The sequence below is a fragment of the Cnephaeus nilssonii genome (assembly GCF_951640355.1).
Source record: "Cnephaeus nilssonii genome assembly, chromosome: 21".
Lineage (NCBI taxonomy): Eukaryota > Metazoa > Chordata > Mammalia > Chiroptera > Vespertilionidae > Cnephaeus > Cnephaeus nilssonii.
The window spans coordinates 40,835,853-40,850,559 of NC_137092.1; the positions used below are offsets into that span (position 1 = coordinate 40,835,853).

General features: G+C 45.4%; 1 protein-coding gene across 3 annotated transcripts in view; it reads right to left on the reverse strand.

Annotated features, from left to right (window-relative positions):
- POU2F1 (POU class 2 homeobox 1) overlaps positions 1-14,707 on the reverse strand; it is a 132,899-nt gene that overhangs the window by 48,069 nt on the left and 70,123 nt on the right. The window lies entirely within an intron of this gene.

The following is a 14,707-nucleotide window of genomic DNA, read 5'->3' on the forward strand; positions in this document are numbered from 1 at the left end:
ATACCAAAACCAGATAAAGACAACACAATGAAAGAGAATTACAGACCAATATCCCTCATGAACATAGATGCCAAATCCTCAACAAAATTCTAGCAAATCGGCTCCAGCAGTACATCAGAAAGATCATACACCATGACCAAGTAGGATTTATCCCAGGAATGCAAGGATGGTACAATACCCGCAAATCAATAAACGTGATACATCACATAAACAAATTGAGAGATAAAAATCACATAGTCATATCAATAGATGCAGAAAAAACATTTGACAAAATCCAACACCCTTTCTTGATAAAAACTCTCAACAAGGTGGGAATAGAAGGATCATACCTCAACATAATAAAAGCTATGTATGATAAACCCACAGCAAACATCATACTCAATGGGCAAAAACTAAAACCATTTCCCCTAAGAACAGGGACAAAACAGGGATGCCCACTCTCACCACTCCTGTTTGACATAGTACTGGAAGTATTAGCTATTGCAATTAGACAAGAAGAAGAAATAACAGGCATCCAAATTGGAAAAGAAGAAGTAAAGCTGTCCTTATTTGCAGATGACATGATATTGTATATAAAAAACCCAAAAGACTCCATAAAAAAACTAATAGACTTAATAAATGAATTTGGCAATGTAGCAGGATACAAAATTAACGCCAAGAAATCTATGGCATTTCTATACACCAATAGTGAACTTACAGAGAGAGAGACTAAAAAAGCAATCCCATTTACCATCACACCAAAAAAAACTAAGATACCTAGGAATAAACTTAACTAAGGAGGTAAAAGACCTATACGCAGAAAACTACAGGACACTGAAAAAAGAGATAGCGGAAGCCGTAAACAGATGGAAGAACATACCATGTTCATGGATTGGTAGAATCAACATCATTAAAATGTCCATACTACCCAAAGCAATCTACAGATTCAATGCACTCCCATCAAAATACCAACAGCATATTTCACAGACATAGAAAGAACTCTCCAAAAATTCATCTGGAATAAAAAAAAAGACCCCGAATAGCCACAGCAATCCTGAGAAAGAAGAATAAAGTAGGAGGGATCTCAATACCAGACCTCAAGCTGTATTACAAAGCCACTGCTCTCAAAACAGCCTGGTACTGGCACAAGAACAGACATATAGATCAATGGAACAGAATAGAGAATCCAGATATCGACCCAAACCACTATGCTCAATTAATATTTGACAAAGGAGGCATGAACATACAATGGAGTCAAGACAGTCTTTTCAGTAAATGGTGTTGGGAAAATTGGACAGATTCATGTAAAAAAATGAAACTAGATCACCAACTTACAGCACACACAAAAATAAACTCAAAATGGATACAGGATTTAAACATAAGATGGGAAACCATAAAAATACCAGAGGAATCCACAGGCAACAAAATCTCAGACATATGCCAAAAGAACTTCTTCACTGACACTGCCCCTAGGGCAATAGAAGCTAAAGAGAAAATTAACAAATGGGACTACATCAAAAAAGAAAGCTTTTTTTACAGCAAAAGAAACCATCAACAAAACAACAAGAAAGCCCACTCTAAGGGAGAACATATTTGCAAATGCTATCACTGATAAAGGTTTAATCTCCAACATCTATAGGCAGCTTATGCAACTTAATCAAAGGAAGATAAATGATCCAATAAAAAAATGGGCAACGGACCTAAATAGAATCTTTTCAAAAGAAGACAGAAGGAAGGCCAATAGACACATGAAAACATGCTCAAAGTCACTAATTATCCGAGAGATGCAAATCAAAAGAACAATGCGGTACCACCTCACACCTGTCAGAATGGCTATCATCAACAAATCAACAAAGGACAAGTGTTGTTGAGGATGTGGAGAAAAAGGAATCCTCGTGCACTGCTGGTGGGAATGCAGACTGGTGCAGCCACTGTGGAGAACAGTATGGAGTTTCCTCAAAAAACTGAAAATGGAACTCCCATTTGACCCAGTAATCCCATTCCTGGGAATATATCCGAAGAAACTGGGAACACCAATAAGAAAGGATATATGCACCCCTATGTTCATAGCAGCACAATTTACAATAGCTAAGATTTGGAAACAGCCTAGGTGCCCGTCAGCAGATGACTGGATCAGAAAACTGTGGTACATCTACACAATGGAATACTATGCTGCCATAAAAAAGAAGGAATTCTCATCATTTGCAGCAACCTGGATGGAATTGGAGAACATTATGCTAAGTGAAATAAGCCAGTCAATGAAAGAAAAATACCACATGATCTCACTCATTTATGGATAATAAAGAATATTATAAACTGATGAACAAAAAGATAGATACAGAGACAGTAAAGCATCAAACAGACTGTCAAATTACAGGGGGAAGGTTAGGGAGAGGTGGGGGAGATAAGAGATCAACCGAAGGACTTGTATGCTTGCATATAAGCATAACCAATGGACGCAAAACTCTGGGGGGGTGAGGGCATGTATGGGTGTGGGGTGGGGGGGACAATGGTAAGGTATGTACACATATAATACCTTAATAAAAATTTTAAAAAAAGGCAGGGAAATGAACTTGTTTGTTCCAGTGGGTCTCACACTGAGTATCAGGATCACCCACACCACCAAACAGAGTTAAATCAGAGCAAAGAAGCTGGTTGCAGAGAACTGGGTTTAATGGAAAATATCTGTAAATATTCTGTTTCAATAGAGGATAAAAAATGATTTATTCTGAATGGTGACCTATACCCTGAATATATAGAAGGGCAAGGTGCTTCGGAGGCTACCTTGCTTTCAATGACATTGAATATCACCTGCTAATTAAACTGGGAACTTGCAGCGTATGACCTCCGACCTCTGTAAGAATCCAGCACACCTGAGACTCTATACTACCTTTGTAATTTTCAATCTATCCCAACAATGACGACTTCGACATATGACTGTAGGATTATTCAGCTCTTTCCTAAATCATTAACTTGTAAAAATACATATATATTTTATTAATTTCAGAGAGGAAGGGAGAGAGAAACATCAATGATGAGAGAGAATCATTGTTTGACTGCCTCCTGCACGCCCCCTACTGGGGAATGAGCCTGAAACCTGGGCATGTGCCCTGATGCCCTGATTGGGAATCGAACAGTGACCTCCTGCTTCAAGGTTCAACGCTCAACCACTGAACTATACCAGCCAGGCTCATTAACTTCTTAATAGGATTGGCCATCTTTACAATTCAACAGAAATTTCTCATTGAGAATGGATGCTTTTACCTTTATAGGAAATAGCTTTTGATAAACCCATTATTCCCTAGACACAAAACTTATGACTAAATAATGTATTATTTGCAGTTAGACAATTCTTTTTGCTTATGTGCATTTTCTATTTTTATATAATTATTTGGGTATTAGTAGCCCATTTGCAGGAAGAATCCTGCAAGCGGCCGCTGTGGCCGCGTGCGCTGCCGCTGCCACCGCCATTGCAGCCGCCCGCCCCGCCCCGCCCGGGCTTTCCCTCTGGCAACCATCTTGCTTTCCCCTTTTCCTCCCTCTTCCTTCTAAGTTGTCTTCAGTCTTCACTCCTCCCTCCCTCAGCGTATGCAAATTAACCGCCATATTTGTTGGGTAATTTGCATACTCGTCCTGATTGGCTGGTGGGCATGGCTTGGGCATAGCGAAGGTGCAGTCAATTTGCATATTACTGTTTTATTAGGTAGGATAAACAACAAAAAGAGAATCAGCATATATAATGTAGGAAAAGGTCCTGCTGTGGGAATAAGCGCTACACTCACATGTGTGCACAGCTCTGGCGTGTGGTGCCACAGCTGTGAAGAGGGCCCCGCAGGCCCTGCTCTCAGGTGTCCTCTGACCTGGACCTGGCCGTTCACACATTAAGGAAATACTCACTGAGCATCTATGTGGCAGGCTCTGTTCTACATGCAAGAGACATGACAGAGAAGAGGCAGAAACCACATCTTCACAGAGTTTACATCCTAGTGTGGGGAAATAGCCAACAAACGGAAAACACTGAACATTAGATGGGAAGAAATGTATGGACAATAAAGAGGAAAAGGGACAGGGAGTCCGGTGGGGTACTGCAATGGCTGGTTTTGGTTTCATAAAGAAACACACAACATGGAAAGTGCGACAACAGACCCATGTAGGGCATGAGCACAACAAAGAAAGGGGACTTTTCAGGGGAGAGAAGGCAATGCCAGTGGAAACTTCCTGGAGGTGACCTCTAACTTGAACCTAAGATGGAATTAACTAGAGATGGGGGGTGGGAGGGTCAAGCATCTGTACCAGAATCCAAACTAATGACCTGTCATGTCAGGTCCTAGGGTTACAAAGATAAACAAGTCATGTTCCCATACCACAAACTACTCAGTTGTGTGTGAATGACAGACAAGAAATAAATCACTATAACGTGGATTTATTAAGTCTATAAAAAAAAGTCATCTAGAAAAGACAGAGGAGGTGGAACAGACAAGAACAAGGAAGGCACCATCACCAACCTCAAGCACAGCAAGGCCAAATTCATGTGCTTGGAGGAAGGTGGGCAGTGCGTTGAGAGTGCCCACAGGGCCAGGAGGAGGGAGACAGGGTACAAAGGTGGCAGGGGTTGCAGAGGGAGGCCGGAGCCACTCAGGCGAGGGAAGTGGAAGCCTAATGGTTCAGATGGACACACTCTTACCACCCACTGCTCATCTCACTACAAGACTTTCTGACCACGACTGGGGGCAGCACCAGGGCACTGCTGGAGAAGAGGGAGGGTCCGTTCTGATCCTACTTCCAGAGGGAAAATGAGGACAGGGTTGCTACTTTAAAGGTAGACATTATTCAATCCATTAGGATGTCTACACCAGAAAACAAGGGAAATAAGTGCTGAAAGGGCATGGAGAAACTGGAACCCTTGTGCATTGGTTTGTAAACAAAAAATGGTTCTGCTGCTGCGAAAAGGAGTTTGGTGGCTCTTCAAAGTTATTACAAGACCCATCAATCCCATTGCTAGGAATACACTCCAAAGAGCTGAAAGCAGGTACTCAAATCCTTGGCCATGAATGTTCATAGCAGCTCTATTCATATTCACAATAATCAAAAAGTGGAAACAACCCAAATGTCCATCGACAGATGACTGGGTAAATAAATTGTGGTATATACATACTATGGAATAGTATTCAGCCATAAAAAGTAATATAGTACTGACACATGCTACAACATGGACAAACCAAAAAGAGGTATTATAGTGAAGGAAGCCAGGCACAAAATGTCACATATGTATGGCCCCACTGATCTGAAATATCCAGCACAGGTAAATCCATGGGAACAACACAGATGGTGGTTGCCAGGGGCTGGGAAGGCAACATGGACAGCAATTGCCTAATGGGTACAAGGTTTCCTTTTGGGGTGATGAAAAATTTAGAACTATATAAAACATTTCACAACATCATGAATGTACCAATGCCACTGAAATGTTCACTTTAAATGGTAAATTTTATGTTATGTGCATTTTAAAAAAATACAAGTGGCCCAGGATGAGTCTGCCAGCATAAACTTTCCTGCCCGCAGCAGCCAGCCCTGCCAGTCTCTGGCCACTTACCCCTGCTATTGGCCAAGTCACATGCGATCACCCCTGGGGGAACCATGTGTGAAAATAAAAATCACACTTCCTGAATGAGGGCCCAAGAGAGTCTCGAACATGCAGTTTGTAAAAGGTAATTTTCATCATTCAGAAGGTATATTTCGGATAATACTTTACTACATTTTCATCAGTAATAAGAAATCATAGACTCCTACTTCAATTAAACCTATGTAATAAAGAAAAACACATACAGTATTTTTTTTACAGATTTCTATTGTCAGTAAATTTAAGTCAGTCAAAGTGAAATTTACCAATAGCCTAAATTTCAGATGCTGTAAAGGAAATAATGACAATATTCCTGTGCCTGTCATTTCATCACCTTGACAAGCAAGCACAAATTCCACATGAAGTTCACAAAAAGTCAAGCAACCATGGAGCTTAACTAACATAATAACAGCTAAAAAGATGTTTAAGGAAAACTTGGCCTCTGTTCATATTTTTGTGTGTGTGTATGTGCATGCGTGCACATATGCAGTAAGCGAGTCATCATAAAATAGAAGTCTGGAATAATGGAGATCCAGAAGGAGAATCACTTTAAAAGTTCCATGTTCCTACAACAGGAAGTGTAATCAAAGTGATGCTATAAATTGTCTGCAAGATGGATGACTATTACTATCTGCTAACACTTTCCACTGCTGTTCTACTGCACACTCCTCACTCCTCAGTAATGGGACATCTACTCGCAGATGTCCCCATTGCATTCTTTCTATTTCCTGATTTCATTTTCCTATGAGTGGTTAATGCTTGCTGAATTATTTAAGTCTAGCTGGATGTGAGGTACTATTAAAACAGATTTTTATTAACTTTACTAGAGGCCCGGTGCACAAAATTCATGAACAGGTAGGGTCCCTAGACCTGGCCGGCGATCAGGGCCGATTGGGGCCTTCTGGCTGCTGGCTGAGGCCTCCCTTCCCCAGCTGCTAGCCGCTGGCCGGGGCCTTCCTTCATTCCGCGCCACCCCCTGGTGGTCAGTGCACATCATAGCAAGCAATAGAACTCTTGGTCTCTTGGTCGAAGTCCCGTGGGGACACTTTGCATATTAGCCTTTTATATATATAGACCAGAAGCCCAGTGCACGAAATTCGTGCACGTTGTCCCTCAGCCCAGCCTGTACCCTCTCCAATCTGGGACTCCTGGAGGGATGTCCGACTGCCCGTTTAGGCCCGATACTGGTGGGATCGGGCCTAAACGGGCAGTCGGACATCCCTCTCACAATCTAGGACTGCTGGCTCCCAACTGCTTGCCTGCCTGCCTTCCTGAATGCCCCTAACCGCTTCTGCCTGCCAGCCTGATCACCCCCTAACCACTCCGCTGCCAGCCTGGTTGATGCTTAACTGCTCCCCTGCCAGCCTGTTTGCCCCCAACTTCCCTCCTCTGCCAGCCTGGTCACCCCTAACTGCCCTCTCCTGCAGGGTTGATCACCTCCAACTGCCCTCCCTTGCAGGCCGGGGGCCTCCCAACTGCCCTCTCCTGCTGGCCATCTTATAATGGCCATCTTGTGTCCACATGGGGGCAGGATCTTTGGCCACATGGGAGCAGCTATATTGTGTGTTGCAGTGATGATCAATCTGTATATTACTCTTTTATTAGATAGGATAGAGGCCTGGTACAGGGGTGGGGGCCAGCTGGTTTGCCCTGAAGGGTGTCCCTGATCAGGGTGGGGTTCCCTTGGAGCGTGGGGCGGCCTGAGCGAGGGGCCTGTGGTGGTTTGCAGGCCGGCCATGCCCCCGGCAACCCAAGCGGAGGCCCTGGTATCTGGAATTTATTTTCCTTCTACAATTGAAACTTTGTAGCCTGGAGCGGAGCCAAGCCTGCTGCTCCCTCCGGGGCGGCAGCCATTTCTGTGGCAGTTAATTCACCTTCTACAATTGAAACTTTGTTGCCTTAAGCGGGTGAGCCTGGCCAGGGTGTGTGGAAAGCTTTGCTTCCCCTGTTGCCGCCGGCAACCCTGGCCTGCTCTCTCAAGCTCCATTCTGCCGCCATTTGTTTGAATTTGTTTATCTTCTATAATTGAAACTTTGTAGCTTGATAGGCCTGCAACGGCTATGGAAAGCTTGGCTTGCTCTGTTACCTGGGAAACCTTGCTTTCTGTGGCTGTAGCCATCTTGGATGGGGTTAATTTGCATACTCGCCCTAATTGGCTGGTGGGCGTGGCTTATGTAGCGGAGTGATGGTTAATTTGCATATTACCATTTTATTAGAGAGTATTCTCAACTGTAGAAAAATCAATACTGTGGCCCTGGCTGGTTTGGCTCAATGGATAGAGCGTCAGCCTGCGGACTGAGGGGTCCCAGGTTCGATTCCGGCCAAGGGCACATGCCTGGGTTGCGGGCTCGATCCCCAGTAGGGGGTGTGCAGGAGGCAGCCAACAGTGATTCTCTCTCATCATTGATGTTTCTATCTCTCTCTCTCCCTCTCCCTTCCTCTCTAAAAAATCAATAAAAAATATATTAAAAAAAAAAAAAGAAAAATCAATACTGTGACCAAGTCTTTTTCGGATCACTTAGACATGCCCCATAAAGGGAATACTGAGGACCAAGAAAGCAGAGAAAGTCCTTATTCTAAAATTTCTAACATCATATGAACATTTTTGTTGGTAAAAAAATTTTTACCAAACATTTACTCTGCTGGATCTTTCTCCTGCCCCCTCACCTAGTCAAATGCTCCTTCCTCATGTTTACCTTTAGGATATGAGCCAGTTAAATGGTGGCTGTTTCCTGCCTTTTTTAGAAACACAAACAAGTTCCTGAAAAGCTGCAGTAAAACTTCTAATCCTCTGATTTTCCCTGGTGTCAGGGTTCCTAGCTTGCACTATGACCCTTTGCTACCAATCCTGCTTGTACTGTTTATTGGTCGGATGAACTCTCTACTCTCAGATGTCCCCACTGCATTCTATTTCCTGATTTCTTTTTCCCAACACCACACAGTCACCTCTAATTGCGTCTGTTCCTAACCGTGCTTGGAGTACATTCTTCTACCTGGAAACTGACTTATCTGTATCCATTTTCTCTATCTTTAGCCCCTTCGCTCTCCCATTCCTCTGCCTTTCACCTACCAGTGCTCTGAAATGCAACACCCCTTTCTCCTTGGGACCCGATTCCTGAATCATCAGTCCTTTCTTTACCACTCCTCTCCCACTCTCACCTTCCCTTTATTTAATACTAGGGGCCCAGTGCAAGAATTCGTGCACCTTGAAAGGAACTGTGGGCCGCAAGGCTGTAATGGGCACGGGGTTGGGGGGGGGGTCTCGGCTCATCCTCCGTGCCCCCACCCGGCCGCTCCCACTGCGGCCCCCCATCCCCTGTCTGGCAGCAGATCCGCTCCCACCACCACCACTCCCATGCACTGACAGTGCTGGCCTTGCTTGCACCTGATGACAGTGCTGAGCCATTGGGGCCGGCGCCAGCAGAGGATGCGAGCAGCAGCTGCTGCCCCAATCGCCCCTCAGGAGCAAGGGGAGGTGGAAAAGCCCTGAGGGGCGATTGGGGCCGGCAACCAACACACACCCACTGACGGTGCCAAGCGACTGGCGTCAGCACCAAGCGCTGGCAGCAGGTGCAAGTGGCAGCTCTGGCACTGGCAGCAGGTGCAAGCGCCAGGCGGGACCACGGCACGTGGGAGCAAAGAATTTTCAGTAACCACCAGAGGCTTGCCCCGATGACAGCGACTGGTACCGCGCCTTGGTCTGGCACCCCCACTCACCTGCTCCACCATCCCACCACGGCTGACACCCGCCATGTCCCGAGCGCATCCCCTGGTGGTCAGCGCACATCACAGCAACTGGTTGTTCGGTTGTTCCACCATTCAGTCTATTTCCATATTAGCCTTTTATTATATAGGATTTTCTCCTCCACTTCCTAATGCTAATACTAATAAGTGCTATAACTGAGCATTGACTGAGCACCTACTCGCTTACAGAACATGTCAATTCTATGCAATGGATCATTATTATTTATTTCTCTCTTATAACTCTGAAAACTGTGGCATAGAAAGAAATAATCTGCCCAAAGTACACAGCTGCCTGAGAAAGAACCAGGCTCAGAACTTAAGTGGTTTGGTGTGTGAAAAAATTTAGAACTATATAAAACATAGTTCTTAGCCACTGTGCTATGCAGCCTCCCTTACAAGAGTCACCTGAGTTTGTCATGCCCCTTCCTCCACCACTTACTTCTCTATCCACAGCAATTTCTTTTCCTACCACTTACCTAACCCTTTCAAAGGTCCCCATAACTACTAACTCTCAAACCCACCAGTCACATTTTAAGCTTCTGTGTCCTGACTTCTCTGCAGACCTGAATACCCTGAATACTAAGGCCATAAAGTCACTGCTGGCTTCACCCTGATCTCTGTGGTACCCTTTCTTGGTCTACCTCAGCACTGTCCAATGGAAATTTCTGTGATGATGAAATGTGTTATGGATGTGCTAACCAGCATGGAAGCCACTAACCACAGGTGGCTACTGAGCACTAGCAGTGTGGCGGGCGTGACTGAATTTTGTGGCCTCCTACTGGTCAGTGCAGGCACTGCAGGGCTCCTGTGCTGGGCCCTGCAACCTTGCAGAAGAGCTCTGTCCTTGGTCCTTACTCTGCTCTTCCCAGCAGCCTATCTCCACAGAAGACCACAACCACCAACGCAGCCCAGACAGACGTCTTTCCTCAGGAACACCTCTACCTCCAATTGATCACTTCTTCACCTGCAAGCACCACTTCCTTGGCGAGTCTCCTCCCACTCAGGCAATCCCTACTCAGAGAACAGGCTGCAGGCGCTACCTCCTGCCTGGTCCAGAGGCAAAGGCAGGAATTCATTTTACATCACTCCCTTTCCTCTTTCTTTCCTCCCCCTCCCCCTCAATCACCCCTCTATGCTCTTTAAACATGACCTCTAGCTTCCACTGCCACGGCTCTAAGCCAGGATGCTATACAGTGGACCTGAGAGATTAGTGAAGTCCAGTATTTGTATGTCAAGCAACAGGTAAAGTATAACATAGCTGGAAAATTCTTTTATACTTGTCAGAAAAAAAATCACAGAAAAAGCTGCCAAAGCTGACGTCCTAAAGGGGGAGGAGGGTACAGACAATCTCACTCTGTGTGTAAGGTGGCCTTTAAATTTAAAATGAAGTGGGTACTATCTTAAAAATTCTAAATGTGTGCTCGGGTTATCTCTTGGTGAAAGGATCAGTTGCTGACTCATTCATTTATCAAAAGTATAATCTCAATTCAAGTGCCACTTAGTATTCTCATATATTTAATAATTATAGCTTCTGCCCCAAACACCTAACAAAAAATCCCACATGCACCAACGGGCAGGCAGGCAGTGCTGAGAATCTCGGAGAGGCCACACCCCTTGCTGACATCTGCCAGCCCACCAGGAACAGAGGAACCTGGTCCTCTATGCTCCCAGGCTCTCCCCAGAAGTGCTCCATGAGCCCTGGAACCACCCACTACTTAACTTCACTCAGAGGAACTCCAAGAAAACTCTGTGTTGGTATTTCACCCCTCGGGCTTGTCAGAACACTTTGGCCAGCACAGTGTAGTCCACACAGTGTAGTATGCAATAAACATAGAAATCAGGATCATACTAAAAGCAAGAGAACATTAGAAATAGTCCTTGGATAGACACAAGTTTGGAGGGAAAACAGTCCTTCTGAGTCTGAAATCGCAACTGCTCCACTGCTTTGATGAGAACTTCAGTGAAGTTCCTGAGTGAATTTCTGAGGCATCTCCTGAAAATGCAGCGATTCTATCTGGCAATGTTCTACAAGGAGGGAGCCTCAGGTCCCTGGTTCCCATGAAGAACAGCAGGAGTGCTCACTGGCACCCTGGGCTTTCATGATCCTTCTCTCACCTGGAGAAAATGATGTCTGACCCCGGCACTGATAAATCCCACAGGCAGCACCTCACTGGCTGCTAGGAACTTCTGGCAATACTAATTTTGGAATGTATGACATAAATATATATTAGGTTAATAAATTTCTTTGGCCATTTCAGTTGCCAGAAAGATCCTAATGTTATCCTGGGGGGAAATCATCTGAATGAAAAATCAAGTGCCTAGGGATGGGATAGGAGAGCCTCACTCTATCCATCATGATTCAGGTGGACAAAGGCTTACATTTCATTCACCACAAACTTAATGAATCAAAAGGTGAGTCAGTTATTTTAAAATAAGTTTTAATATTTCAAAACAATTAAATATCAGAAAAAGTAACATTTTATATTTAAAATGTAATGTCATTTTTTACCTTCATTAATAATAAAAATAATAAGTTTCCAAAAATAACACTAGTAAGTTGATGGTAGTGGTAATGGCCACCCTGAGGAAGGACTGGGATGGTCTCATGCTGAGCGTGAGTGACTGATACCAGGAGGACATCACATGACCTGGTGGGAAACCTGGAGGAACTGGAGACCATCAGGGTGGGTTTCTTCCTCCCACCTGAGCTTTCACTGACTTAGTTCTTCATGTTGAACATACATCACCCACCTCCGAGTTAAAATCCCACCCAGCTTCCAAGCGTCCGTTTACCCTCCACTACCTCCACAGCCTTCCCTGAACCTCCCAGCTAGAAACCACTTCTCCCTACACTGAACTCATGCATACTTCTTAGCAATCTTCTAGTACATTTTCACACACATGTTTTCCATAAGATAAATTTCTTATGGGGGAGTGACTCCGCCATACATTTCATGTGAAAACAGAAAGAGGGATTCATGAGCCAGTTTCAGTAGGTGCTCCAACTAGAATTTGCAGTTTTATTTTATTGCAGAGAAACCATAGGCAGCTGTAATCCTGCCTTTATTTCCTGGCTGTCTTTGTGCCTCAATTTCCGATTTCTTGAAACAATAGTAATACCTAGCTTGCAGGGCTGGCATTAAGAACTCAAACTGGCCCTAGCTGGTCTGGCTCAGTGGATAGAGCCTCGTCCTGTGGACTGAAGGGCCCCAGGTTCGATTCTGGTCAAGGGCATGTACCTCAGTTGGAGGCTCCATCCCTGGACCTGGTGGGGAGCATGTGGGAGACAACCAATTGAAGTCTCTCTCTCACATTGATGTTTCTCTATGTCTCTCTCCCTCCCTTCCACTTTCTCTAAAAATCAATGGAAAAATATCCTCGGGTGCGAATTCAAACTGCAGTCAGGTAATGCACACAGTGCCCCAGGGCAGGAGTCATACCGAGTGTTAAAGGTGTTCAGGGCACAGTAGGTCCTGACACGGCTGTTACCGTGCTGGGGTCCCAGGGGTCTGGCGCAGTGCAGGGCGCAGTGCCTGCCTCCAGTGCTCTTGTCATTCTGCGAGTTTCTCTTCCCTTGGAACGTGCCTCCTCTGCGCAGGTGTTCTGCAGGAACCGTGCCCTGCTCTCTTCCCGAGTATCTGAATGGGACCCACTGCCCTGTTTCTCTGTAACCAAGCCCCACACCTAGGCTGGGTGCCAACCCACCCGCACTGCCCGACACCAGTGCCACAAGATAATGAAAGGTGGGGCCCAAATGGGACAGAGAAACGACAGAGAGGAGGCCACTGCCAACAGTTCAGACAGTCGAATGCGGCCCTTCCGCTCTCAGAAGTGCACAGCAGGCCTCAGGGAGTCACTGAAGAGATATGTTAACACATCAGGGAGCCCACAGCTTCGTGTCACCTGGAGGGGCAGGTATACTTCAGAGACTGGAAGATTAACAAGGACCCTCAGGTTCAGGACAGTTTAAAATGAAAGCTGTGTAGGGAGGACGCTGCCATATTGGTTCAATTCATCGGCTTCAAGTGAAAAGGCTGTGTGGTCAGTGGGGGTGGGAAACAGTTCCCAAGAGTGACTCACATTCTTACTGTCTCCCGGAGAGGCACTTTTTAAAAATATTTTTATTTACTTCAGAGAGGAAGTGAGAGGGAGATAGAAAGATCAATTATGAGACAGAATCATTGATCGGCTGCCTCCTGCACGCCCCCCAGTGGGGATCGAGCCTGCAACCTGACATGTGCCCTTGACCAGAATCGAACCCAGGGCCCTTCAATCCACAGGCCGACACTCTATCCGCTGAGCCAAACCGGCCAGGGCGTGAGGCACTTTTAAATGGCGGGTCACAGAGGCAAGTCCTTGCGAGTGAAGAACCTGGCCCACTCAGAAACTGGCACTTTCTGTGCTTCCCAGCCCGTAATTCCCTATGTGGTTGAGGACTGTAATTTGTGTTTGACCAAAAACTGGGGCCAGCCCCTGTACTATCACCAGCAGATAGACAGAGTCAGATGTCTTCTGAGCCACGTATAGAGTTAAGTGTGGGCTGTGGAGACCATCTGCCCTGGATGGACAGCTTTCCTCTCTGGGGCCTCAGCTTTCTCATTTATAAAGTCACTAGAGGCCCAGTGCATGAATTCGTGCATGGGTGGGGTCCGGCCAAGCCCACCCCGATCAGGACCAATCAGGGCAGGGCCAGCGGGAGGTTGGCCGGCTGCAGTGCACATCATAGCAACCGATCGTTCCTGTCACTTGGCTTTTATATATGTAGATTTTCTCCTGCTAGAGGTTTAACCAAGTGTAATTTTTTTTAAATCACCAAATATAAGGATGTACTAAGAACAGGTGTGTGTTTTTAACTATGTTCAGACACTATCATAACTTTAACATAGTTTCTATTGAATGTGTGTGGGTAAGATTTACTATGTTGTTAACACCTGTAACAAGAGCAACTTTCTACTGAGTGTGTGGCTTGCATTGTGCTTAACACTTCCTCTTTAGTGCTCACAATGACCTCTGAAATATATAATCCCTCTTTTTGGTTGGGTCTCAAAAAGATGAGGGAAACTGCCTGACATCACAAAGCTAGTACCGTATTTTCCGGCGTATAAGACAACTGGGCGTATAGAAGATTTTCCTGGGTTAAAAAGTCGTCTTATACGCCGGAAAATACGGTAAGTGGCAAATCCATAATTCATACCCAGAACTACAGGGCCCAAAGGACAATGCTCCGAGCTGCTCTGTAGCTTCGCTAACAAACGGCAGCAAAAAGACAAGCCACGTGCAGGAGAAGTCAGGTATCTGAGGCAAAGACACCCCCATTTCTGCAGGTACTAAATTAATTTGACGGCTCAACACTCAAATCGGTCTTCA